Here is a 26,895-nt window from a genome sequence, read left to right as displayed (position 1 = left end):
ACTACTATTTCTTCTTCATCTTCTTATTCCTACTCTTCTTATTCTTACTAAATTTACTACTACTATTTCTTCTTCATCTTCTTATCCCTATTCTTCTTATTCTTACTAAATTTACTATTTCTTCTTCTTCTTTTTTTTTTTTTTTTTTACTACTACCATTTCTTAAATGGAACTTTAACTTGTGTTGGAAGAATGGTACGAGTCAAAGTCCTGGCACTGGGTGAGCGTCAGGGTCTCTTTCCACCTCGATGACTCTGTGGATTCACTGCTGAGCGCTCTGGCACCAGTTGTGTCCTATGGGTGTTGTTTGGGGCTGGTCACAGCAGCGACTTTGGCTGTTGGGGAGATGATCGAGGGCAGCCGAGGCTGCGGGGCCGTGTCCAGGCCGAGGCCGCCCGTGTGGCTCCGTGGGGCCCCGCGCGGGGAGCAGCCGCCATCGGCCGGCGCGGGCTGGGCAGGGCCACGGGCGCTACTCCTGCAGCTGCCGTGCCAGGCAGGGCCAGCAGAGCAGCGCCCGCAGCGCCCGCAGCGCCCGCCTCAGGCGGCCGGGCCGTTTGCTCGGGGCAGGCGGCTGCTGCCTGCGGGCCTGCGCTCCCGGCTGCGGAGCTGGGGCGCCGCGAGGGCTCTGTGGCCCTGCCTCGGGCCCCTGCTGGCCCACGGAGGCTTCGCTGTACAGGGAGGGAAACGAGCCATACAGGAACTCCGGTGCCTGCCTCTCAAACCAGACCTCCTGAGGGGCGGGCAGCTCATCTGCTGCAGGATCTGGCAGCCTTTGGGCCCTGCCTTCTGCTTCATACATCTCGAGGACGCTGATTTCATCCCAGTCGGCCTCGTCCTCCTCCTCCCACAGCAAGGGAGTGGGCCCGAAGCTGAAGACGCTTAGATGGTCACTGCAGTCCTGTGGGAGGTCTGTGATGGTGCTGTCCTCCTCCACGGAGTCTCGGAGATCTCTGAGCTCCGGTTCACTGCAGTCGTCCCAGCTAGAGAGGTCTTGGGAGCTGCTGAACTCTCCTTGGGATGGTTCTTGCTCGACCTCACCTTGGCGGTCTTCGGAAAGCTCAGTCTGGCTGCAGTATTCCCAGTCTGAGCTCCCGTCGTCATTCTCCTCCTCTGCCAGCAGCGACCCCTGCTCTGCCTCTTCCAGCTGCTCCCTGGGGGTTTGGGCTCCCAGTGGGCTGCGTGAGGGGCTGGGGGGGCAGCAGGGGCTGTCGGGAGCGGAGACTGGGCTCTGTGTCCCTGCTGATGGCACCTCTTCACTGGGGGCAGGAGAATGTGCCTGCTTTTCCCGGCTGCTCACGCTTCCTTCCCCTTGCTGGGTCAGCTCTGGGTCAGTCACCTGGTAGGGTTGTTGCTCTGCCCCATCTCCCCAGAGCACCCTCACAGCTGCTTCCTTTGCTGTCATTGCTGGTACCAGTGGGTAGAATTCACAGCTTCTCATGTCTTCGCTCAGATGAAGCTCTCGGGCCTCAACATCTCCCCACTTGTCAGCCATGTCGTGTTTCTTCTCTTTGTGATGGGTCTCTCCTCCTCCTCAGTGTCAGGCTGTGGCCAGACTGAGGCACCCAGCGCCCCCACCAAGTGCCTGCTGAGGGCCTGGTCTTGACCCCAGCTGGACAGGGGGCTGGGTGACTGGAAGGAGTTGAGGTTTCTTGTTGTCTTCTTGCTGTACAGGGAGCTCCTGTAGCAGAGACAGAGACAGAGACAGATCCCGGGAGCTGCTTCCTTCGATGAGAGTGGCTCTCACGGGACTGGGCACCCCAGGGCTCCGCACCCCTTCCATACACCCTCAGCCACGGTGGAACCCTCTGATGTCACAATGGTCTCTGGGCACCACCATGTCCTGCATCATCAAGGGCCACACCCAGTGCCCCTTCAGCAGCTGAGCCCACTGGAAGCTGCATGGAGCCCAGGCCCTTCCTGCAGTCCCACAGTGCACCCACTGTGTCATGGTCCTACTTGACAGCCTGACCTGCACCCTGCAGAGCCCTGCCTTGGCAGAGTGGGCTGCTGTGGGCACGAGCCCTTGGCCAGATGGACGCAGCCAGGGACTTGTGGGCAGTGGCTCCGTGTGCAGGATCAGACTGGGCATGGGGAGTGTCTCTCTCAGGGCTCTGCCTTGGCCCTGGGGCTCTTTTGTGGCTTCCCCAATGACACAGGCAGTGCATCAATCAGCATGTTTGCAGGGGATGGGGGAGCTGAGTGGGGCAGGGGCACCATGGCAAGATTTGGGCATGCACAGGAACCTGGACAAGCTTGAGAAGTGGGAGACAGCCTCATCTGACAACCTCACGAGGTCCCACAAGGCCAAGTGCCAGGTGCTGCACCTGGCCTGGGACAATTCCTGAATCCATCCAGGCCAGAAGAGACGTTCAGATCTGTCTGTTTGGTGCTGCCTCCCTGGCTGCTCCCAGCGCCTCCAGAAGCAGCACTGGCTGGCTCTTGGCCTGGCCGGTGCCCACCTCCAGCAGGGCTGGCCAGAGGGGAGCCCCCCCAGGCTGTGCCTCTGCCCCCCAGCCCCTGTGGGCAGAGTGGGGCTGCTGTGGGTGGGCTCCAGAGGGGAATGGCCTTGCAGCAGAAAGTGCTGGAGAGAGCCCAGGGACCTTTATGAAAATGAGCACAAATAAATTCATTGTGATTTACCGGACTCAGAGTAAAAGGGATGAAATTCAGGTTTGATATAGAAAATACTTCTTCCCTGTGAGGGTGGTGAAGTCCTGGCACAGGTTGCTCAGAGGAGCATAGTAAATAAAGTTTCAGAATTCTTCATTTCTGTCCCATTTGTATTCCATAAGTTCAGGTTTAGTTTTCAGAGTGCCACCTTCTCTGCTGCTTGTCATTTGTGTCCTTCTGTCTCTCGTGCCTTCTTTTGTCTGCTCTTTTTCCCTTCCAGGGTCTCTTTTTACCTGTGGCAGCTCCCAGCCAAAGACCCTCCCCTGACTTTTTTTTCCCTTCCCAATCCAGGTGCTAAAACAGCCCTGGATGAAATTATGGAGGCTGGCAGTGAAATGTCTTTGTATTATCTTGCTCCACTTGTGTCTTGGCCCCTTCAGAATTTTGCCCTGAAGGGCAGGAACGTATTTTCCTTGCTGGCAGCTGGAATTGCAGCCCATGGCAGTGAGTGCCAGAGATGTCAGAGGGCAATTGCTGAGGCTGCCAGGGCGCTGCTCCTGCCGTGCCAGCCAAGGGAGCTGTGCAGGGCAGGGTCAGGCTGCAGCAGCTGCAGACAGCAAAGGCGGCTTTGCTGCACATTCTGCAGCTGGAAAGCAGAGGGAAGAAGGAAAGGGAGTCCCTGACGGAATCCTGGAATGCTTGTGGCTGGAAGGAACCTGGCTATGGTTCCATCCAGGGTTAAGGTGCCATGAGGGAGAGGTGCCTCTGCCCCAGTAAAGGCACAAATGAGACCATAGGAGAACAAAACCAGATTTTTTTGGACATGGATTTTATTGAACAAGAAATGGGAGCTAGGGAGATAGAAGTACAAAAGAGGTGTTGGAGAGAGAGAGCTTCTTATTATCTCTTCTTCCTTCTTTCTCTTCTTTTTTCTCTTCTTTCTTCTTCTAAAAAATATTCTTATTTTCGTTCTAATGAAGCTTATTCACTTGTTATGCTTACTTACTATGTCATTCTTATTTTCTTAATATTCTTATATTCATTACTACTTTTTCATCTTCTTATTCCTATTCTTCTTATTCTTACTAAATTTGCTACTACTATTTCTTCTTCATCTTCTTATTCCTACTCTTCTTATTCTTACTAAATTTACTACTACTATTTCTTCTTCATCTTCTTATTCCTATTCTTCTTATTCTTACTAAATTTGCTACTACTATTTCTTCTTCATCTTCTTATTCCTACTCTTCTTATTCTTACTAAATTTACTACTACTATTTCTTCTTCATCTTCTTATCCCTATTCTTCTTATTCTTACTAAATTTACTATTTCTTCTTCTTCTTTTTTTTTTTTTTTTTTTTACTACTACCATTTCTTAAATGGAACTTTAACTTGTGTTGGAAGAATGGTACGAGTCAAAGTCCTGGCACTGGGTGAGCGTCAGGGTCTCTTTCCACCTCGATGACTCTGTGGATTCACTGCTGAGCGCTCTGGCACCAGTTGTGTCCCATGGGTGTTGTTTGGGGCTGGTCACAGCAGCGACTTTGGCTGTTGGGGAGATGATCGAGGGCAGCCGAGGCTGCGGGGCCGTGTCCAGGCCGAGGCCGCCCGTGTGGCTCCGTGGGGCCCCGCGCGGGGAGCAGCCGCCATCGGCCGGCGCGGGCTGGGCAGGGCCACGGGCGCTACTCCTGCAGCTGCCGTGCCAGGCAGGGCCAGCAGAGCAGCGCCCGCAGCGCCCGCAGCGCCCGCCTCAGGCGGCCGGGCCGTTTGCTCGGGGCAGGCGGCTGCTGCCTGCGGGCCTGCACTCCCGGCTGCGGAGCTGGGGCGCCGCGAGGGCTCTGTGGCCCTGCCTCGGGCCCCTGCTGGCCCACGGAGGCTTCGCTGTACAGGGAGGGAAACGAGCCATACAGGAACTCCGGTGCCTGCCTCTCAAACCAGACCTCCTGAGGGGCGGGCAGCTCATCTGCTGCAGGATCTGGCAGCCTTTGGGCCCTGCCTTCTGCTTCATACATCTCGAGGACGCTGATTTCATCCCAGTCGGCCTCGTCCTCCTCCTCCCACAGCAAGGGAGTGGGCCCGAAGCTGAAGACGCTTAGATGGTCACTGCAGTCCTGTGGGAGGTCTGTGATGGTGCTGTCCTCCTCCACGGAGTCTCGGAGATCTCTGAGCTCCGGTTCACTGCAGTCGTCCCAGCTAGAGAGGTCTTGGGAGCTGCTGAACTCTCCTTGGGATGGTTCTTGCGCGACCTCACCTTGGCGGTCTTCGGAAAGCTCAGTCTGGCTGCAGTACTCCCAGTCTGAGCTCCCGTCCTCATTCTCCTCCTCTGCCAGCAGCGACCCCTGCTCTGCCTCTTCCAGCTGCTCCCTGGGGGTTTGGGCTCCCAGTGGGCTGCGTGAGGGGCTGGGGGGGCAGCAGGGGCTGTCGGGAGCGGAGACTGGGCTCTGTGTCCCTGCTGATGGCACCTCTTCACTGCGGGCAGGAGAATGTGCCTGCTTTTCCCGGCTGCTCACGCTTCCTTCCCCTTGCTGGGTCAGCTCTGGGTCAGTCACCTGGTAGGGTTGTTGCTCTGCCCCATCTCCCCAGAGCACCCTCACAGCTGCTTCCTTTGCTGTCATTGCTGGTACCAGTGGGTAGAATTCACAGCTTCTCATGTCTTCGCTCAGATGAAGCTCTCGGGCCTCAACATCTCCCCACTTGTCAGCCATGTCGTGTTTCTTCTCTTTGTGATGGGTCTCTCCTCCTCCTCAGTGTCAGGCTGTGGCCAGACTGAGGCACCCAGTGCCCCCACCAAGTGCCTGCTGAGGGCCTGGTCTTGACCCCAGCTGGACAGGGGGCTGGGTGACTGGAAGGAGTTGAGGTTTCTTGTTGTCTTCTTGCTGTACAGGGAGCTCCTGTAGCAGAGACAGAGACAGAGACAGATCCCGGGAGCTGCTTCCTTCGATGAGAGTGGCTCTCACGGGACTGGGCACCCCAGGGCTCCGCACCCCTTCCATACACCCTCAGCCACGGTGGAACCCTCTGATGTCACAATGGTCTCTGGGCACCACCATGTCCTGCATCATCAAGGGCCACACCCAGTGCCCCTTCAGCAGCTGAGCCCACTGGAAGCTGCATGGAGCCCAGGCCCTTCCTGCAGTCCCACAGTGCACCCACTGTGTCATGGTCCTACTTGACAGCCTGACCTGCACCCTGCAGAGCCCTGCCTTGGCAGAGTGGGCTGCTGTGGGCACGAGCCCTTGGCCAGATGGACGCAGCCAGGGACTTGTGGGCAGTGGCTCCGTGTGCAGGATCAGACTGGGCATGGGGAGTGTCTCTCTCAGGGCTCTGCCTTGGCCCTGGGGCTCTTTTGTGGCTTCCCCAATGACACAGGCAGTGCATCAATCAGCATGTTTGCAGGGGATGGGGGAGCTGAGTGGGGCAGGGGCACCATGGCAAGATTTGGGCATGCACAGGAACCTGGACAAGCTTGAGAAGTGGGAGACAGCCTCATCTGACAACCTCACGAGGTCCCACAAGGCCAAGTGCCAGGTGCTGCACCTGGCCTGGGACAATTCCTGAATCCATCCAGGCCAGAAGAGACGTTCAGATCTGTCTGTTTGGTGCTGCCTCCCTGGCTGCTCCCAGCGCCTCCAGAAGCAGCACTGGCTGGCTCTTGGCCTGGCCGGTGCCCACCTCCAGCAGGGCTGGCCAGAGGGGAGCCCCCCCAGGCTGTGCCTCTGCCCCCCAGCCCCTGTGGGCAGAGTGGGGCTGCTGTGGGTGGGCTCCAGAGGGGAATGGCCTTGCAGCAGAAAGTGCTGGAGAGAGCCCAGGGACCTTTATGAAAATGAGCACAAATAAATTCATTGTGATTTACCGGACTCAGAGTAAAAGGGATGAAATTCAGGTTTGATATAGAAAATACTTCTTCCCTGTGAGGGTGGTGAAGTCCTGGCACAGGTTGCTCAGAGGAGCATAGTAAATAAAGTTTCAGAATTCTTCATTTCTGTCCCATTTGTATTCCATAAGTTCAGGTTTAGTTTTCAGAGTGCCACCTTCTCTGCTGCTTGTCATTTGTGTCCTTCTGTCTCTCGTGCCTTCTTTTGTCTGCTCTTTTTCCCTTCCAGGGTCTCTTTTTACCTGTGGCAGCTCCCAGCCAAAGACCCTCCCCTGACTTTTTTTTCCCTTCCCAATCCAGGTGCTAAAACAGCCCTGGATGAAATTATGGAGGCTGGCAGTGAAATGTCTTTGTATTATCTTGCTCCACTTGTGTCTTGGCCCCTTCAGAATTTTGCCCTGAAGGGCAGGAACGTATTTTCCTTGCTGGCAGCTGGAATTGCAGCCCATGGCAGTGAGTGCCAGAGATGTCAGAGGGCAATTGCTGAGGCTGCCAGGGCGCTGCTCCTGCCGTGCCAGCCAAGGGAGCTGTGCAGGGCAGGGTCAGGCTGCAGCAGCTGCAGACAGCAAAGGCGGCTTTGCTGCACATTCTGCAGCTGGAAAGCAGAGGGAAGAAGGAAAGGGAGTCCCTGACGGAATCCTGGAATGCTTGTGGCTGGAAGGAACCTGGCTATGGTTCCATCCAGGGTTAAGGTGCCATGAGGGAGAGGTGCCTCTGCCCCAGTAAAGGCACAAATGAGACCATAGGAGAACAAAACCAGATTTTTTTGGACATGGATTTTATTGAACAAGAAATGGGAGCTAGGGAGATAGAAGTACAAAAGAGGTGTTGGAGAGAGAGAGCTTCTTATTATCTCTTCTTCCTTCTTTCTCTTCTTTTTTCTCTTCTTTCTTCTTCTAAAAAATATTCTTATTTTCGTTCTAATGAAGCTTATTCACTTGTTATGCTTACTTACTATGTCATTCTTATTTTCTTAATATTCTTATATTCATTACTACTTTTTCATCTTCTTATTCCTATTCTTCTTATTCTTACTAAATTTGCTACTACTATTTCTTCTTCATCTTCTTATTCCTACTCTTCTTATTCTTACTAAATTTACTACTACTATTTCTTCTTCATCTTCTTATTCCTATTCTTCTTATTCTTACTAAATTTGCTACTACTATTTCTTCTTCATCTTCTTATTCCTACTCTTCTTATTCTTACTAAATTTACTACTACTATTTCTTCTTCATCTTCTTATCCCTATTCTTCTTATTCTTACTAAATTTACTATTTCTTCTTCTTCTTTTTTTTTTTTTTTTTTTTACTACCACCATTTCTTAAATGGAACTTTAACTTGTGTTGGAAGAATGGTACGAGTCAAAGTCCTGGCACTGGGTGAGCGTCAGGGTCTCTTTCCACCTCGATGACTCTGTGGATTCACTGCTGAGCGCTCTGGCACCAGTTGTGTCCCATGGGTGTTGTTTGGGGCTGGTCACAGCAGCGACTTTGGCTGTTGGGGAGATGATCGAGGGCAGCCGAGGCTGCGGGGCCGTGTCCAGGCCGAGGCCGCCCGTGTGGCTCCGTGGGGCCCCGCGCGGGGAGCAGCCGCCATCGGCCGGCGCGGGCTGGGCAGGGCCACGGGCGCTACTCCTGCAGCTGCCGTGCCAGGCAGGGCCAGCAGAGCAGCGCCCGCAGCGCCCGCAGCGCCCGCCTCAGGCGGCCGGGCCGTTTGCTCGGGGCAGGCGGCTGCTGCCTGCGGGCCTGCGCTCCCGGCTGCGGAGCTGGGGCGCCGCGAGGGCTCTGTGGCCCTGCCTCGGGCCCCTGCTGGCCCACGGAGGCTTCGCTGTACAGGGAGGGAAACGAGCCATACAGGAACTCCGGTGCCTGCCTCTCAAACCAGACCTCCTGAGGGGCGGGCAGCTCATCTGCTGCAGGATCTGGCAGCCTTTGGGCCCTGCCTTCTGCTTCATACATCTCGAGGACGCTGATTTCATCCCAGTCGGCCTCGTCCTCCTCCTCCCACAGCAAGGGAGTGGGCCCGAAGCTGAAGACGCTTAGATGGTCACTGCAGTCCTGTGGGAGGTCTGTGATGGTGCTGTCCTCCTCCACGGAGTCTCGGAGATCTCTGAGCTCCGGTTCACTGCAGTCGTCCCAGCTAGAGAGGTCTTGGGAGCTGCTGAACTCTCCTTGGGATGGTTCTTGCGCGACCTCACCTTGGCGGTCTTCGGAAAGCTCAGTCTGGCTGCAGTACTCCCAGTCTGAGCTCCCGTCCTCATTCTCCTCCTCTGCCAGCAGCGACCCCTGCTCTGCCTCTTCCAGCTGCTCCCTGGGGGTTTGGGCTCCCAGTGGGCTGCGTGAGGGGCTGGGGGGGCAGCAGGGGCTGTCGGGAGCGGAGACTGGGCTCTGTGTCCCTGCTGATGGCACCTCTTCACTGCGGGCAGGAGAATGTGCCTGCTTTTCCCGGCTGCTCACGCTTCCTTCCCCTTGCTGGGTCAGCTCTGGGTCAGTCACCTGGTAGGGTTGTTGCTCTGCCCCATCTCCCCAGAGCACCCTCACAGCTGCTTCCTTTGCTGTCATTGCTGGTACCAGTGGGTAGAATTCACAGCTTCTCATGTCTTCGCTCAGATGAAGCTCTCGGGCCTCAACATCTCCCCACTTGTCAGCCATGTCGTGTTTCTTCTCTTTGTGATGGGTCTCTCCTCCTCCTCAGTGTCAGGCTGTGGCCAGACTGAGGCACCCAGTGCCCCCACCAAGTGCCTGCTGAGGGCCTGGTCTTGACCCCAGCTGGACAGGGGGCTGGGTGACTGGAAGGAGTTGGGGTTTCTTGTTGTCTTCTTGCTGTACAGGGAGCTCCTGTAGCAGAGACAGAGACAGAGACAGATCCCGGGAGCTGCTTCCTTCGATGAGAGTGGCTCTCACGGGACTGGGCACCCCAGGGCTCCGCGCCCCTTCCATACACCCTCAGCCACGGTGGAACCCTCTGATGTCACAATGGTCTCTGGGCACCACCATGTCCTGCATCATCAAGGGCCACACCCAGTGCCCCTTCAGCAGCTGAGCCCACTGGAAGCTGCATGGAGCCCAGGCCCTTCCTGCAGTCCCACAGTGCACCCACTGTGTCATGGTCCTACTTGACAGCCTGACCTGCACCCTGCAGAGCCCTGCCTTGGCAGAGTGGGCTGCTGTGGGCACGAGCCCTTGGCCAGATGGACGCAGCCAGGGACTTGTGGGCAGTGGCTCCGTGTGCAGGATCAGACTGGGCATGGGGAGTGTCTCTCTCAGGGCTCTGCCTTGGCCCTGGGGCTCTTTTGTGGCTTCCCCAATGACACAGGCAGTGCATCAATCAGCATGTTTGCAGGGGATGGGGGAGCTGAGTGGGGCAGGGGCACCATGGCAAGATTTGGGCATGCACAGGAACCTGGACAAGCTTGAGAAGTGGGAGACAGCCTCATCTGACAACCTCACGAGGTCCCACAAGGCCAAGTGCCAGGTGCTGCACCTGGCCTGGGACAATTCCTGAATCCATCCAGGCCAGAAGAGACGTTCAGATCTGTCTGTTTGGGGCTGCCTCCCTGGCTGCTCCCAGCGCCTCCAGAAGCAGCACTGGCTGGCTCTTGGCCTGGCCCGTGCCCACCTCCAGCAGGGCTGGCCAGAGGGGAGCCCCCCCAGGCTGTGCCTCTGCCCCCCAGCCCCTGTGGGCAGAGTGGGGCTGCTGTGGGTGGGCTCCAGAGGGGAATGGCCTTGCAGCAGAAAGTGCTGGAGAGAGCCCAGGGACCTTTATGAAAATGAGCACAAATAAATTCATTGTGATTTACCGGACTCAGAGTAAATAGGGATGAAACTCAGGTTTGATATAGAAAATACTTCTTCCCTGTGAGGGTGGTGAAGTCCTGGCACAGGTTGCTCAGAGGAGCATAGTAAATAAAGTTTCAGAATTCTTCATTTCTGTCCCATTTGTATTCCATAAGTTCAGGTTTAGTTTTCAGAGTGCCACCTTCTCTGCTGCTTGTCATTTGTGTCCTTCTGTCTCTCGTGCCTTCTTTTGTCTGCTCTTTTTCCCTTCCAGGGTCTCTTTTTACCTGTAGCAGCTCCCAGCCAAAGACCCTCCCCTGACTTTTTTTTCCCTTCCCAATCCAGGTGCTAAAACAGCCCTGGATGAAATTATGGAGGCTGGCAGTGAAATGTCTTTGTATTATCTTGCTCCACTTGTGTCTTGGCCCCTTCAGAATTTTGCCCTGAAGGGCAGGAACGTATTTTCCTTGCTGGCAGCTGGAATTGCAGCCCATGGCAGTGAGTGCCAGAGATGTCAGAGGGCAATTGCTGAGGCTGCCAGGGCGCTGCTCCTGCCGTGCCAGCCAAGGGAGCTGTGCAGGGCAGGGTCAGGCTGCAGCAGCTGCAGACAGCAAAGGCGGCTTTGCTGCACATTCTGCAGCTGGAAAGCAGAGGGAAGAAGGAAAGGGAGTCCCTGACGGAATCCTGGAATGCTTGTGGCTGGAAGGAACCTGGCTATGGTTCCATCCAGGGTTAAGGTGCCATGAGGGAGAGGTGCCTCTGCCCCAGTAAAGGCACAAATGAGACCATAGGAGAACAAAACCAGATTTTTTTGGACATGGATTTTATTGAACAAGAAATGGGAGCTAGGGAGATAGAAGTACAAAAGAGGTCCTTGAGAGAGAGAGCTTCTTATTATCTCTTCTTCCTTCTTTCTCTTCTTCTTTCTCTTCTTTCTTCTTCTTTAAAATATTCTTATTTTCGTTCTAATGAAGCTTATTCACTTGTTATGCTTACTTACTATGTCATTCTTATTTTCTTAATATTCTTATATTCATTACTACTTTTTCATCTTCTTATTCCTATTCTTCTTATTCTTACTAAATTTACTACTACTATTTCTTCTTCATCTTCTTATTCCTACTCTTCTTATTCTTACTAAATTTACTACTACTATTTCTTCTTCATCTTCTTATTCCTATTCTTCTTATTCTTACTAAATTTACTATTTCTTCTTCTTCTTTTTTTTTTTTTTTTACTACTACCATTTCTTAAATGGAACTTTAACTTGTTTTGGAAGAATGGTACGAGTCAAAGTCCTGGCACTGGGTGAGCGTCAGGGTCTCTTTCCACCTCGATGACTCTGTGGATTCACTGCTGAGCGCTCTGGCACCAGTTGTGTCCCATGGGTGTTGTTTGGGGCTGGTCACAGCAGCGACTTTGGCTGTTGGGGAGATGATCAAGGGCAGCCGAGGCTGCGGGGCCGTGTCCAGGCCGAGGCCGCCCGTGTGGCTCCGTGGGGCCCCGCGCGGGGAGCAGCCGCCATCGGCCGGCGCGGGCTGGGCAGGGCCACGGGCGCTACTCCTGCAGCTGCCGTGCCAGGCAGGGCCAGCAGAGCAGCGCCCGCAGCGCCCGCAGCGCCCGCCTCAGGCGGCCGGGCCATTTGCTCGGGGCAGGCGGCTGCTGCCTGCGGGCCTGCGCTCCCGGCTGCGGAGCTGGGGCGCCGCGAGGGCTCTGTGGCCCTGCCTCGGGCCCCTGCTGGCCCACGGAGGCTTCGCTGTACAGGGAGGGAAACGAGCCATACAGGAACTCCGGTGCCTGCCTCTCAAACCAGACCTCCTGAGGGGCGGGCAGCTCATCTGCTGCAGGATCTGGCAGCCTTTGGGCCCTGCCTTCTGCTTCATACATCTCGAGGACGCTGATTTCATCCCAGTCGGCCTCGTCCTCCTCCTCCCACAGCAAGGGAGTGGGCCCGAAGCTGAAGACGCTTAGATGGTCACTGCAGTCCTGTGGGAGGTCTGTGATGGTGCTGTCCTCCTCCACGGAGTCTCGGAGATCTCTGAGCTCCGGTTCACTGCAGTCGTCCCAGCTAGAGAGGTCTTGGGAGCTGCTGAACTCTCCTTGGGATGGTTCTTGCTCGACCTCACCTTGGCGGTCTTCGGAAAGCTCAGTCTGGCTGCAGTATTCCCAGTCTGAGCTCCCGTCCTCATTCTCCTCCTCTGCCAGCAGCGACCCCTGCTCTGCCTCTTCCAGCTGCTCCCTGGGGGTTTGGGCTCCCAGTGGGCTGCGTGAGGGGCTGGGGGGGCAGCAGGGGCTGTCGGGAGCGGAGACTGGGCTCTGTGTCCCTGCTGATGGCACCTCTTCACTGCGGGCAGGAGAATGTGCCTGCTTTTCCCGGCTGCTCACGCTTCCTTCCCCTTGCTGGGTCAGCTCTGGGTCAGTCACCTGGTAGGGTTGTTGCTCTGCCCCATCTCCCCAGAGCACCCTCACAGCTGCTTCCTTTGCTGTCATTGCTGGTACCAGTGGGTAGAATTCACAGCTTCTCATGTCTTCGCTCAGATGAAGCTCTCGGGCCTCAACATCTCCCCACTTGTCAGCCATGTCGTGTTTCTTCTCTTTGTGATGGGTCTCTCCTCCTCCTCAGTGTCAGGCTGTGGCCAGACTGAGGCACCCAGTGCCCCCACCAAGTGCCTGCTGAGGGCCTGGTCTTGACCCCAGCTGGACAGGGGGCTGGGTGACTGGAAGGAGTTGAGGTTTCTTGTTGTCTTCTTGCTGTACAGGGAGCTCCTGTAGCAGAGACAGAGACAGAGACAGATCCCGGGAGCCGCTTCCTTCGATGAGAGTGGCTCTCACGGGACTGGGCACCCCAGGGCTCCGCGCCCCTTCCATACACCCTCAGCCACGGTGGAACCCTCTGATGTCACAATGGTCTCTGGGCACCACCATGTCCTGCATCATCAAGGGCCACACCCAGTGCCCCTTCAGCAGCTGAGCCCACTGGAAGCTGCATGGAGCCCAGGCCCTTCCTGCAGTCCCACAGTGCACCCACTGTGTCATGGTCCTACTTGACAGCCTGACCTGCACCCTGCAGAGCCCTGCCTTGGCAGAGTGGGCTGCTGTGGGCACGAGCCCTTGGCCAGATGGACGCAGCCAGGGACTTGTGGGCAGTGGCTCCGTGTGCAGGATCAGACTGGGCATGGGGAGTGTCTCTCTCAGGGCTCTGCCTTGGCCCTGGGGCTCTTTTGTGGCTTCCCCAATGACACAGGCAGTGCATCAATCAGCATGTTTGCAGGGGATGGGGGAGCTGAGTGGGGCAGGGGCACCATGGCAAGATTTGGGCATGCACAGGAACCTGGACAAGCTTGAGAAGTGGGAGACAGCCTCATCTGACAACCTCACGAGGTCCCACAAGGCCAAGTGCCAGGTGCTGCACCTGGCCTGGGACAATTCCTGAATCCATCCAGGCCAGAAGAGACGTTCAGATCTGTCTGTTTGGGGCTGCCTCCCTGGCTGCTCCCAGCGCCTCCAGAAGCAGCACTGGCTGGCTCTTGGCCTGGCCCGTGCCCACCTCCAGCAGGGCTGGCCAGAGGGGAGCCCCCCCAGGCTGTGCCTCTGCCCCCCAGCCCCTGTGGGCAGAGTGGGGCTGCTGTGGGTGGGCTCCAGAGGGGAATGGCCTTGCAGCAGAAAGTGCTGGAGAGAGCCCAGGGACCTTTATGAAAATGAGCACAAATAAATTCATTGTGATTTACCGGACTCAGAGTAAATAGGGATGAAACTCAGGTTTGATATAGAAAATACTTCTTCCCTGTGAGGGTGGTGAAGTCCTGGCACAGGTTGCTCAGAGGAGCATAGTAAATAAAGTTTCAGAATTCTTCATTTCTGTCCCATTTGTATTCCATAAGTTCAGGTTTAGTTTTCAGAGTGCCACCTTCTCTGCTGCTTGTCATTTGTGTCCTTCTGTCTCTCGTGCCTTCTTTTGTCTGCTCTTTTTCCCTTCCAGGGTCTCTTTTTACCTGTAGCAGCTCCCAGCCAAAGACCCTCCCCTGACTTTTTTTTCCCTTCCCAATCCAGGTGCTAAAACAGCCCTGGATGAAATTATGGAGGCTGGCAGTGAAATGTCTTTGTATTATCTTGCTCCACTTGTGTCTTGGCCCCTTCAGAATTTTGCCCTGAAGGGCAGGAACGTATTTTCCTTGCTGGCAGCTGGAATTGCAGCCCATGGCAGTGAGTGCCAGAGATGTCAGAGGGCAATTGCTGAGGCTGCCAGGGCGCTGCTCCTGCCGTGCCAGCCAAGGGAGCTGTGCAGGGCAGGGTCAGGCTGCAGCAGCTGCAGACAGCAAAGGCGGCTTTGCTGCACATTCTGCAGCTGGAAAGCAGAGGGAAGAAGGAAAGGGAGTCCCTGACGGAATCCTGGAATGCTTGTGGCTGGAAGGAACCTGGCTATGGTTCCATCCAGGGTTAAGGTGCCATGAGGGAGAGGTGCCTCTGCCCCAGTAAAGGCACAAATGAGACCATAGGAGAACAAAACCAGATTTTTTTGGACATGGATTTTATTGAACAAGAAATGGGAGCTAGGGAGATAGAAGTACAAAAGAGGTCCTTGAGAGAGAGAGCTTCTTATTATCTCTTCTTCCTTCTTTCTCTTCTTCTTTCTCTTCTTTCTTCTTCTTTAAAATATTCTTATTTTCGTTCTAATGAAGCTTATTCACTTGTTATGCTTACTTACTATGTCATTCTTATTTTCTTAATATTCTTATATTCATTACTACTTTTTCATCTTCTTATTCCTATTCTTCTTATTCTTACTAAATTTGCTACTACTATTTCTTCTTCATCTTCTTATTCCTACTCTTCTTATTCATACTAAATTTACTACTACTATTTCTCCTTCATCTTCTTATTCCTATTCTTCTTATTCTTACTAAATTTACTATTTCTTCTTCTTCTTTTTTTTTTTTTTTACTACTACCATTTCTTAAATGGAACTTTAACTTGTTTTGGAAGAATGGTACGAGTCAAAGTCCTGGCACTGGGTGAGCGTCAGGGTCTCTTTCCACCTCGATGACTCTGTGGATTCACTGCTGAGCGCTCTGGCACCAGTTGTGTCCCATGGGTGTTGTTTGGGGCTGGTCACAGCAGCGACTTTGGCTGTTGGGGAGATGATCGAGGGCAGCCGAGGCTGCGGGGCCGTGTCCAGGCCGAGGCCGCCCGTGTGGCTCCGTGGGGCCCCGCGCGGGGAGCAGCCGCCATCGGCCGGCACGGGCTGGGCAGGGCCACGGGCGCTACTCCTGCAGCTGCCGTGCCAGGCAGGGCCAGCAGAGCAGCGCCCGCAGCGCCCGCAGCGCCCGCCTCAGGCGGCCGGGCCGTTTGCTCGGGGCAGGCGGCTGCTGCCTGCGGGCCTGCGCTCCCGGCTGCGGAGCTGGGGCGCCGCGAGGGCTCTGTGGCCCTGCCTCGGGCCCCTGCTGGCCCACGGAGGCTTCGCTGTACAGGGAGGGAAACGAGCCATACAGGAACTCCGGTGCCTGCCTCTCAAACCAGACCTCCTGAGGGGCGGGCAGCTCATCTGCTGCAGGATCTGGCAGCCTTTGGGCCCTGCCTTCTGCTTCATACATCTCGAGGACGCTGATTTCATCCCAGTCGGCCTCGTCCTCCTCCTCCCACAGCAAGGGAGTGGGCCCGAAGCTGAAGACGCTTAGATGGTCACTGCAGTCCTGTGGGAGGTCTGTGATGGTGCTGTCCTCCTCCACGGAGTCTCGGAGATCTCTGAGCTCCGGTTCACTGCAGTCGTCCCAGCTAGAGAGGTCTTGGGAGCTGCTGAACTCTCCTTGGGATGGTTCTTGCTCGACCTCACCTTGGCGGTCTTCGGAAAGCTCAGTCTGGCTGCAGTATTCCCAGTCTGAGCTCCCGTCCTCATTCTCCTCCTCTGCCAGCAGCGACCCCTGCTCTGCCTCTTCCAGCTGCTCCCTGGGGGTTTGGGCTCCCAGTGGGCTGCGTGAGGGGCTGGGGGGGCAGCAGGGGCTGTCGGGAGCGGAGACTGGGCTCTGTGTCCCTGCTGATGGCACCTCTTCACTGGGGGCAGGAGAATGTGCCTGCTTTTCCCGGCTGCTCACGCTTCCTTCCCCTTGCTGGGTCAGCTCTGGGTCAGTCACCTGGTAGGGTTGTTGCTCTGCCCCATCTCCCCAGAGCACCCTCACAGCTGCTTCCTTTGCTGTCATTGCTGGTACCAGTGGGTAGAATTCACAGCTTCTCATGTCTTCGCTCAGATGAAGCTCTCGGGCCTCAACATCTCCCCACTTGTCAGCCATGTCGTGTTTCTTCTCTTTGTGATGGGTCTCTCCTCCTCCTCAGTGTCAGGCTGTGGCCAGACTGAGGCACCCAGTGCCCCCACCAAGTGCCTGCTGAGGGCCTGGTCTTGACCCCAGCTGGACAGGGGGCTGGGTGACTGGAAGGAGTTGAGGTTTCTTGTTGTCTTCTTGCTGTACAGGGAGCTCCTGTAGCAGAGACAGAGACAGAGACAGATCCCGGGAGCTGCTTCCTTCGATGAGAGTGGCTCTCACGGGACTGGGCACCCCAGGGCTCCGCACCCCTTCCATACACCCTCAGCCACGGTGGAACCCTCTGATGTCACAATGGTCTCTGGGCACCACCATGTCCTGCATCATCAAGGGCCACACCCAGTGCCCCTTCAGCAGCTGAGCCCACTGGAAGCTGCATGGAGCCCAGGCCCTTCCTGCAGTCCCACAGTGCACCCACTGTGTCATGGTCCTACTTGACAGCCTGACCTGCACCCTGCAGAGCCCTGCCTTGGCAGAGTGGGCTGCTGTGGGCACGAGCCCTTGGCCAGATGGACGCAGCCAGGGACTTGTGGGCAGTGGCTCCCTGTGCAGGATCAGACTGGGCATGGGGAGTGTCTCTCTCAGGGCTCTGCCTTGGCCCTGGGGCTCTTTTGTGGCTTCCCCAATGACACAGGCAGTGCATCAATCAGCATGTTTGCAGGGGATGGGGGAGCTGAGTGGGGCGGGGGCACCATGGCAAGATTTGGGCATGCACAGGAACCTGGACAAGCTTGAGAAGTGGGAGACAGCCTCATCTGACAACCTCACGAGGTCCCACAAGGCCAAGTGCCAGGTGCTGCACCTGGCCTGGGACAATTCCTGAATCCATCCAGGCCAGAAGAGACGTTCAGATCTGTCTGTTTGGGGCTGCCTCCCTGGCTGCTCCCAGCGCCTCCAGAAGCAGCACTGGCTGGCTCTTGGCCTGGCCCGTGCCCACCTCCAGCAGGGCTGGCCAGAGGGGAGCCCCCCCAGGCTGTGCCTCTGCCCCCCAGCCCCTGTGGGCAGAGTGGGGCTGCTGTGGGTGGGCTCCAGAGGGGAATGGCCTTGCAGCAGAAAGTGCTGGAGAGAGCCCAGGGACCTTTATGAAAATGAGCACAAATAAATTCATTGTGATTTACCGGACTCAGAGTAAATAGGGATGAAACTCAGGTTTGATATAGAAAATACTTCTTCCCTGTGAGGGTGGTGAAGTCCTGGCACAGGTTGCTCAGAGGAGCATAGTAAATAAAGTTTCAGAATTCTTCATTTCTGTCCCATTTGTATTCCATAAGTTCAGGTTTAGTTTTCAGAGTGCCACCTTCTCTGCTGCTTGTCATTTGTGTCCTTCTGTCTCTCGTGCCTTCTTTTGTCTGCTCTTTTTCCCTTCCAGGGTCTCTTTTTACCTGTGGCAGCTCCCAGCCAAAGACCCTCCCCTGACTTTTTTTTCCCTTCCCAATCCAGGTGCTAAAACAGCCCTGGATGAAATTATGGAGGCTGGCAGTGAAATGTCTTTGTATTATCTTGCTCCACTTGTGTCTTGGCCCCTTCAGAATTTTGCCCTGAAGGGCAGGAACGTATTTTCCTTGCTGGCAGCTGGAATTGCAGCCCATGGCAGTGAGTGCCAGAGATGTCAGAGGGCAATTGCTGAGGCTGCCAGGGCGCTGCTCCTGCTGTGCCAGCCAAGGGAGCTGTGCAGGGCAGGGTCAGGCTGCAGCAGCTGCAGACAGCAAAGGCGGCTTTGCTGCACATTCTGCAGCTGGAAAGCAGAGGGAAGAAGGAAAGGGAGTCCCTGACGGAATCCTGGAATGCTTGTGGCTGGAAGGAACCTGGCTATGGTTCCATCCAGGGTTAAGGTGCCATGAGGGAGAGGTGCCTCTGCCCCAGTAAAGGCACAAATGAGACCATAGGAGAACAAAACCAGATTTTTTAGGACATGGATTTTATTGAACAAGAAATGGGAGCTAGGGAGATAGAAGTACAAAAGAGGTCCTTGAGAGAGAGAGCTTCTTATTATCTCTTCTTCCTTCTTTCTCTTCTTCTTTCTCTTCTTTCTTCTTCTTTAAAATATTCTTATTTTCATTCTAATGAAGCTTATTCACTTGTTATGCTTACTTACTATGTCATTCTTATTTTCTTAATATTCTTATATTCATTACTACTTTTTCATCTTCTTATTCCTATTCTTCTTATTCTTACTAAATTTGCTACTACTATTTCTTCTTCATCTTCTTATTCCTACTCTTCTTATTCATACTAAATTTACTACTACTATTTCTCCTTCATCTTCTTATTCCTATTCTTCTTATTCTTACTAAATTTACTATTTCTTCTTCTTCTTTTTTTTTTTTTTTTTTACTACTACCATTTCTTAAACGGAACTTTAACTTGTTTTGGAAGAATGGTACGAGTCAAAGTCCTGGCACTGGGTGAGCGTCAGGGTCTCTTCCCACCTCGATGACTCTGTGGATTCACTGCTGAGCGCTCTGGCACCAGTTGTGTCCCATGGGTGTTGTTTGGGGCTGGTCACAGCAGCGACTTTGGCTGTTGGGGAGATGATCGAGGGCAGCCGAGGCTGCGGGGCCGTGTCCAGGCCGAGGCCGCCCGTGTGGCTCCGTGGGGCCCCGCGCGGGGAGCAGCCGCCATCGGCCGGCGCGGGCTGGGCAGGGCCACGGGCGCTACTCCTGCAGCTGCCGTGCCAGGCAGGGCCAGCAGAGCAGCGCCCGCAGCGCCCGCAGCGCCCGCCTCAGGCGGCCGGGCCGTTTGCTCGGGGCAGGCGGCTGCTGCCTGCGGGCCTGCGCTCCCGGCTGCGGAGCTGGGGCGCCGCGAGGGCTCTGTGGCCCTGCCTCGGGCCCCTGCTGGCCCACGGAGGCTTCGCTGTACAGGGAGGGAAACGAGCCATACAGGAACTCCGGTGCCTGCCTCTCAAACCAGACCTCCTGAGGGGCGGGCAGCTCATCTGCTGCAGGATCTGGCAGCCTTTGGGCCCTGCCTTCTGCTTCATACATCTCGAGGACGCTGATTTCATCCCAGTCGGCCTCGTCCTCCTCCTCCCACAGCAAGGGAGTGGGCCCGAAGCTGAAGACGCTTAGATGGTCACTGCAGTCCTGTGGGAGGTCTGTGATGGTGCTGTCCTCCTCCACGGAGTCTCGGAGATCTCTGAGCTCCGGTTCACTGCAGTCGTCCCAGCTAGAGAGGTCTTGGGAGCTGCTGAACTCTCCTTGGGATGGTTCTTGCTCGACCTCACCTTGGCGGTCTTCGGAAAGCTCAGTCTGGCTGCAGTATTCCCAGTCTGAGCTCCCGTCCTCATTCTCCTCCTCTGCCAGCAGCGACCCCTGCTCTGCCTCTTCCAGCTGCTCCCTGGGGGTTTGGGCTCCCAGTGGGCTGCGTGAGGGGCTGGGGGGGCAGCAGGGGCTGTCGGGAGCGGAGACTGGGCTCTGTGTCCCTGCTGATGGCACCTCTTCACTGGGGGCAGGAGAATGTGCCTTCTTTTCCCGGCTGCTCACGCTTCCTTCCCCTTGCTGGGTCAGCTCTGGGTCAGTCACCTGGTAGGGTTGTTGCTCTGCCCCATCTCCCCAGAGCACCCTCACAGCTGCTTCCTTTGCTGTCATTGCTGGTACCAGTGGGTAGAATTCACAGCTTCTCATGTCTTCGCTCAGATGAAGCTCTCGGGCCTCAACATCTCCCCACTTGTCAGCCATGTCGTGTTTCTTCTCTTTGTGATGGGTCTCTCCTCCTCCTCAGTGTCAGGCTGTGGCCAGACTGAGGCACCCAGTGCCCCCACCAAGTGCCTGCTGAGGGCCTGGTCTTGACCCCAGCTGGACAGGGGGCTGGGTGACTGGAAGGAGTTGAGGTTTCTTGTTGTCTTCTTGCTGTACAGGGAGCTCCTGTAGCAGAGACAGAGACAGAGACAGATCCCGGGAGCTGCTTCCTTCGATGAGAGTGGCTCTCACGGGACTGGGCACCCCAGGGCTCCGCACCCCTTCCATACACCCTCAGCCACGGTGGAACCCTCTGATGTCACAATGGTCTCTGGGCACCACCATGTCCTGCATCATCAAGGGCCACACCCAGTGCCCCTTCAGCAGCTGAGCCCACTGGAAGCTGCATGGAGCCCAGGCCCTTCCTGCAGTCCCACAGTGCACCCACTGTGTCATGGTCCTACTTGACAGCCTGACCTGCACCCTGCAGAGCCCTGCCTTGGCAGAGTGGGCTGCTGTGGGCACGAGCCCTTGGCCAGATGGACGCAGCCAGGGACTTGTGGGCAGTGGCTCCCTGTGCAGGATCAGACTGGGCATGGGGAGTGTCTCTCTCAGGGCTCTGCCTTGGCCCTGGGGCTCTTTTGTGGCTTCCCCAATGACACAGGCAGTGCATCAATCAGCATGTTTGCAGGGGATGGGGGAGCTGAGTGGGGCGGGGGCACCATGGCAAGATTTGGGCATGCACAGGAACCTGGACAAGCTTGAGAAGTGGGAGACAGCCTCATCTGACAACCTCACGAGGTCCCACAAGGCCAAGTGCCAGGTGCTGCACCTGGCCTGGGACAATTCCTGAATCCATCCAGGCCAGAAGAGACGTTCAGATCTGTCTGTTTGGGGCTGCCTCCCTGGCTGCTCCCAGCGCCTCCAGAAGCAGCACTGGCTGGCTCTTGGCCTGGCCCGTGCCCACCTCCAGCAGGGCTGGCCAGAGGGGAGCCCCCCCAGGCTGTGCCTCTGCCCCCCAGCCCCTGTGGGCAGAGTGGGGCTGCTGTGGGTGGGCTCCAGAGGGGAATGGCCTTGCAGCAGAAAGTGCTGGAGAGAGCCCAGGGACCTTTATGAAAATGAGCACAAATAAATTCATTGTGATTTACCGGACTCAGAGTAAATAGGGATGAAACTCAGGTTTGATATAGAAAATACTTCTTCCCTGTGAGGGTGGTGAAGTCCTGGCACAGGTTGCTCAGAGGAGCATAGTAAATAAAGTTTCAGAATTCTTCATTTCTGTCCCATTTGTATTCCATAAGTTCAGGTTTAGTTTTCAGAGTGCCACCTTCTCTGCTGCTTGTCATTTGTGTCCTTCTGTCTCTCGTGCCTTCTTTTGTCTGCTCTTTTTCCCTTCCAGGGTCTCTTTTTACCTGTAGCAGCTCCCAGCCAAAGACCCTCCCCTGACTTTTTTTTCCCTTCCCAATCCAGGTGCTAAAACAGCCCTGGATGAAATTATGGAGGCTGGCAGTGAAATGTCTTTGTATTATCTTGCTCCACTTGTGTCTTGGCCCCTTCAGAATTTTGCCCTGAAGGGCAGGAACGTATTTTCCTTGCTGGCAGCTGGAATTGCAGCCCATGGCAGTGAGTGCCAGAGATGTCAGAGGGCAATTGCTGAGGCTGCCAGGGCGCTGCTCCTGCTGTGCCAGCCAAGGGAGCTGTGCAGGGCAGGGTCAGGCTGCAGCAGCTGCAGACAGCAAAGGCGGCTTTGCTGCACATTCTGCAGCTGGAAAGCAGAGGGAAGAAGGAAAGGGAGTCCCTGACGGAATCCTGGAATGCTTGTGGCTGGAAGGAACCTGGCTATGGTTCCATCCAGGGTTAAGGTGCCATGAGGGAGAGGTGCCTCTGCCCCAGTAAAGGCACAAATGAGACCATAGGAGAACAAAACCAGATTTTTTTGGACATGGATTTTATTGAACAAGAAATGGGAGCTAGGGAGATAGAAGTACAAAAGAGGTCCTTGAGAGAGAGAGCTTCTTATTATCTCTTCTTCCTTCTTTCTCTTCTTCTTTCTCTTCTTTCTTCTTCTTTAAAATATTCTTATTTTCGTTCTAATGAAGCTTATTCACTTGTTATGCTTACTTACTATGTCATTCTTATTTTCTTAATATTCTTATATTCATTACTACTTTTTCATCTTCTTATTCCTATTCTTCTTATTCTTACTAAATTTGCTACTACTATTTCTTCTTCATCTTCTTATTCCTACTCTTCTTATTCATACTAAATTTACTACTACTATTTCTCCTTCATCTTCTTATTCCTATTCTTCTTATTCTTACTAAATTTACTATTTCTTCTTCTTCTTTTTTTTTTTTTTTTTTACTACTACCATTTCTTAAACGGAACTTTAACTTGTTTTGGAAGAATGGTACGAGTCAAAGTCCTGGCACTGGGTGAGCGTCAGGGTCTCTTCCCACCTCGATGACTCTCTGGATTCACTGCTGAGCGCTCTGGCACCAGTTGTGTCCCATGGGTGTTGTTTGGGGCTGGTCACAGCAGCGACTTTGGCTGTTGGGGAGATGATCGAGGGCAGCCGAGGCTGCGGGGCCGTGTCCAGGCCGAGGCCGCCCGTGTGGCTCCGTGGGGCCCCGCGCGGGGAGCAGCCGCCATCGGCCGGCGCGGGCTGGGCAGGGCCACGGGCGCTACTCCTGCAGCTGCCGTGCCAGGCAGGGCCAGCAGAGCAGCGCCCGCAGCGCCCGCAGCGCCCGCCTCAGGCGGCCGGGCCGTTTGCTCGGGGCAGGCGGCTGCTGCCTGCGGGCCTGCGCTCCCGGCTGCGGAGCTGGGGCTCCGCGAGGGCTCTGTGGCCCTGCCTCGGGCCCCTGCTGGCCCACGGAGGCTTCGCTGTACAGGGAGGGAAACGAGCCATACAGGAACTCCGGTGCCTGCCTCTCAAACCAGACCTCCTGAGGGGCGGGCAGCTCATCTGCTGCAGGATCTGGCAGCCTTTGGGCCCTGCCTTCTGCTTCATACATCTCGAGGACGCTGATTTCATCCCAGTCGGCCTCGTCCTCCTCCTCCCACAGCAAGGGAGTGGGCCCGAAGCTGAAGACGCTTAGATGGTCACTGCAGTCCTGTGGGAGGTCTGTGATGGTGCTGTCCTCCTCCACGGAGTCTCGGAGATCTCTGAGCTCCGGTTCACTGCAGTCGTCCCAGCTAGAGAGGTCTTGGGAGCTGCTGAACTCTCCTTGGGATGGTTCTTGCTCGACCTCACCTTGGCGGTCTTTGGAAAGCTCAGTCTGGCTGCAGTATTCCCAGTCTGAGCTCCCGTCCTCATTCTCCTCCTCTGCCAGCAGCGACCCCTGCTCTGCCTCTTCCAGCTGCTCCCTGGGGGTTTGGGCTCCCAGTGGGCTGCGTGAGGGGCTGGGGGGGCAGCAGGGGCTGTCGGGAGCGGAGACTGGGCTCTGTGTCCCTGCTGATGGCACCTCTTCACTGGGGGCAGGAGAATGTGCCTGCTTTTCCCGGCTGCTCACGCTTCCTTCCCCTTGCTGGGTCAGCTCTGGGTCAGTCACCTGGTAGGGTTGTTGCTCTGCCCCATCTCCCCAGAGCACCCTCACAGCTGCTTCCTTTGCTGTCCTTGCTTGTACCAGTGGGTAGAATTCACAGCTTCTCATGTCTTCGCTCAGATGAAGCTCTCGGGCCTCAACATCTCCCCACTTGTCAGCCATGTCGTGTTTCTTCTCTTTGTGATGGGTCTCTCCTCCTCCTCAGTGTCAGGCTGTGGCCAGACTGAGGCACCCAGTGCCCCCACCAAGTGCCTGCTGAGGGCCTGGTCTTGACCCCAGCTGGACAGGGGGCTGGGTGACTGGAAGGAGTTGAGGTTTCTTGTTGTCTTCTTGCTGTACAGGGAGCTCCTGTAGCAGAGACAGAGACAGAGACAGATCCCGGGAGCTGCTTCCTTCGATGAGAGTGGCTCTCATGGGACTGGGCACCCCAGGGCTCCGCACCCCTTCCATACACCCTCAGCCACGGTGGAACCCTCTGATGTCACAATGGTCTCTGGGCACCACCATGTCCTGCATCATCAAGGGCCACACCCAGTGCCCCTTCAGCAGCTGAGCCCACTGGAAGCTGCATGGAGCCCAGGCCCTTCCTGCAGTCCCACAGTGCACCCACTGTGTCATGGTCCTACTTGACAGCCTGACCTGCACCCTGCAGAGCCCTGCCTTGGCAGAGTGGGCTGCTGTGGGCACGAGCCCTTGGCCAGATGGACGCAGCCAGGGACTTGTGGGCAGTGGCTCCGTGTGCAGGATCAGACTGGGCATGGGGAGTGTCTCTCTCAGGGCTCTGCCTTGGCCCTGGGGCTCTTTTGTGGCTTCCCCAATGACACAGGCAGTGCATCAATCAGCATGTTTGCAGGGGATGGGGGAGCTGAGTGGGGCAGGGGCACCATGGCAAGATTTGGGCATGCACAGGAACCTGGACAAGCTTGAGAAGTGGGAGACAGCCTCATCTGACAACCTCACGAGGTCCCACAAGGCCAAGTGCCAGGTGCTGCACCTGGCCTGGGACAATTCCTGAATCCATCCAGGCCAGAAGAGACGTTCAGATCTGTCTGTTTGGGGCTGCCTCCCTGGCTGCTCCCAGCGCCTCCAGAAGCAGCACTGGCTGGCTCTTGGCCTGGCCTGTGCCCACCTCCAGCAGGGCTGGCCAGAGGGGAGCCCCCCCAGGCTGTGCCTCTGCCCCCCAGCCCCTGTGGGCAGAGTGGGGCTGCTGTGGGTGGGCTCCAGAGGGGAATGGCCTTGCAGCAGAAAGTGCTGGAGAGAGCCCAGGGACCTTTATGAAAATGAGCACAAATAAATTCATTGTGATTTACCGGACTCAGAGTAAAAGGGATGAAATTCAGGTTTGATATAGAAAATACTTCTTCCCTGTGAGGGTGGTGAAGTCCTGGCACAGGTTGCTCAGAGAAGCATAGTAAATAAAGTTTCAGAATTCTTCATTTCTGTCCCATTTGTATTCCATAAGTTCAGGTTTAGTTTTCAGAGTGCCACCTTCTCTGCTGCTTGTCATTTGTGTCCTTCTGTCTCTCGTGCCTTCTTTTGTCTGCTCTTTTTCCCTTCCAGGGTCTCTTTTTACCTGTGGCAGCTCCCAGCCAAAGACCCTCCCCTGACTTTTTTTTCCCTTCCCAATCCAGGTGCTAAAACAGCCCTGGATGAAATTATGGAGGCTGGCAGTGAAATGTCTTTGTATTATCTTGCTCCACTTGTGTCTTGGCCCCTTCAGAATTTTGCCCTGAAGGGCAGGAACGTATTTTCCTTGCTGGCAGCTGGAATTGCAGCCCATGGCAGTGAGTGCCAGAGATGTCAGAGGGCAATTGCTGAGGCTGCCAGGGCGCTGCTCCTGCCGTGCCAGCCAAGGGAGCTGTGCAGGGCAGGGTCAGGCTGCAGCAGCTGCAGACAGCAAAGGCGGCTTTGCTGCACATTCTGCAGCTGGAAAGCAGAGGGAAGAAGGAAAGGGAGTCCCTGACGGAATCCTGGAATGCTTGTGGCTGGAAGGAACCTGGCTATGGTTCCATCCAGGGTTAAGGTGCCATGAGGGAGAGGTGCCTCTGCCCCAGTAAAGGCACAAATGAGACCATAGGAGAACAAAACCAGATTTTTTTGGACATGGATTTTATTGAACAAGAAATGGGAGCTAGGGAGATAGAAGTACAAAAGAGGTCCTTGAGAGAGAGAGCTTCTTATTATCTCTTCTTCCTTCTTTCTCTTCTTCTTTCTCTTCTTTCTTCTTCTTTAAAATATTCTTATTTTCGTTCTAATGAAGCTTATTCACTTGTTATGCTTACTTACTATGTCATTCTTATTTTCTTAATATTCTTATATTCATTACTACTTTTTCATCTTCTTATTCCTATTCTTCTTATTCTTACTAAATTTACTACTACTATTTCTTCTTCATCTTCTTATTCCTACTCTTCTTATTCTTACTAATTTTACTACTACTATTTCTTCTTCATCTTCTTATTCCTATTCTTCTTATTCTTACTAAATTTACTATTTCTTCTTCTTCTTTTTTTTTTTTTTTTTACTACTACCATTTCTTAAATGGAACTTTAACTTGTTTTGGAAGAATGGTACGAGTCAAAGTCCTGGCACTGGGTGAGCGTCAGGGTCTCTTTCCACCTCGATGACTCTGTGGATTCACTGCTGAGCGCTCTGGCACCAGTTGTGTCCCATGGGTGTTGTTTGGGGCTGGTCACAGCAGCGACTTTGGCTGTTGGGGAGATGATCGAGGGCAGCCGAGGCTGCGGGGCCGTGTCCAGGCCGAGGCCGCCCGTGTGGCTCCGTGGGGCCCCGCGCGGGGAGCAGCCGCCATCGGCCGGCGCGGGCTGGGCAGGGCCACGGGCGCTACTCCTGCAGCTGCCGTGCCAGGCAGGGCCAGCAGAGCAGCGCCCGCAGCGCCCGCAGCGCCCGCCTCAGGCGGCCGGGCCGTTTGCTCGGGGCAGGCGGCTGCTGCCTGCGGGCCTGCGCTCCCGGCTGCGGAGCTGGGGCGCCGCGAGGGCTCTGTGGCCCTGCCTCGGGGCCCTGCTGGCCCACGGAGGCTTCGCTGTACAGGGAGGGAAACGAGCCATACAGGAACTCCGGTGCCTGCCTCTCA

This window comes from Zonotrichia albicollis, chromosome 8, assembly GCF_047830755.1.
Source record: "Zonotrichia albicollis isolate bZonAlb1 chromosome 8, bZonAlb1.hap1, whole genome shotgun sequence".
Classification (NCBI taxonomy): Eukaryota; Metazoa; Chordata; class Aves; order Passeriformes; family Passerellidae; genus Zonotrichia; species Zonotrichia albicollis.
The sequence above is the reverse complement of the archived record's forward strand: the minus strand, read 5'-3'. Positions refer to the sequence as shown.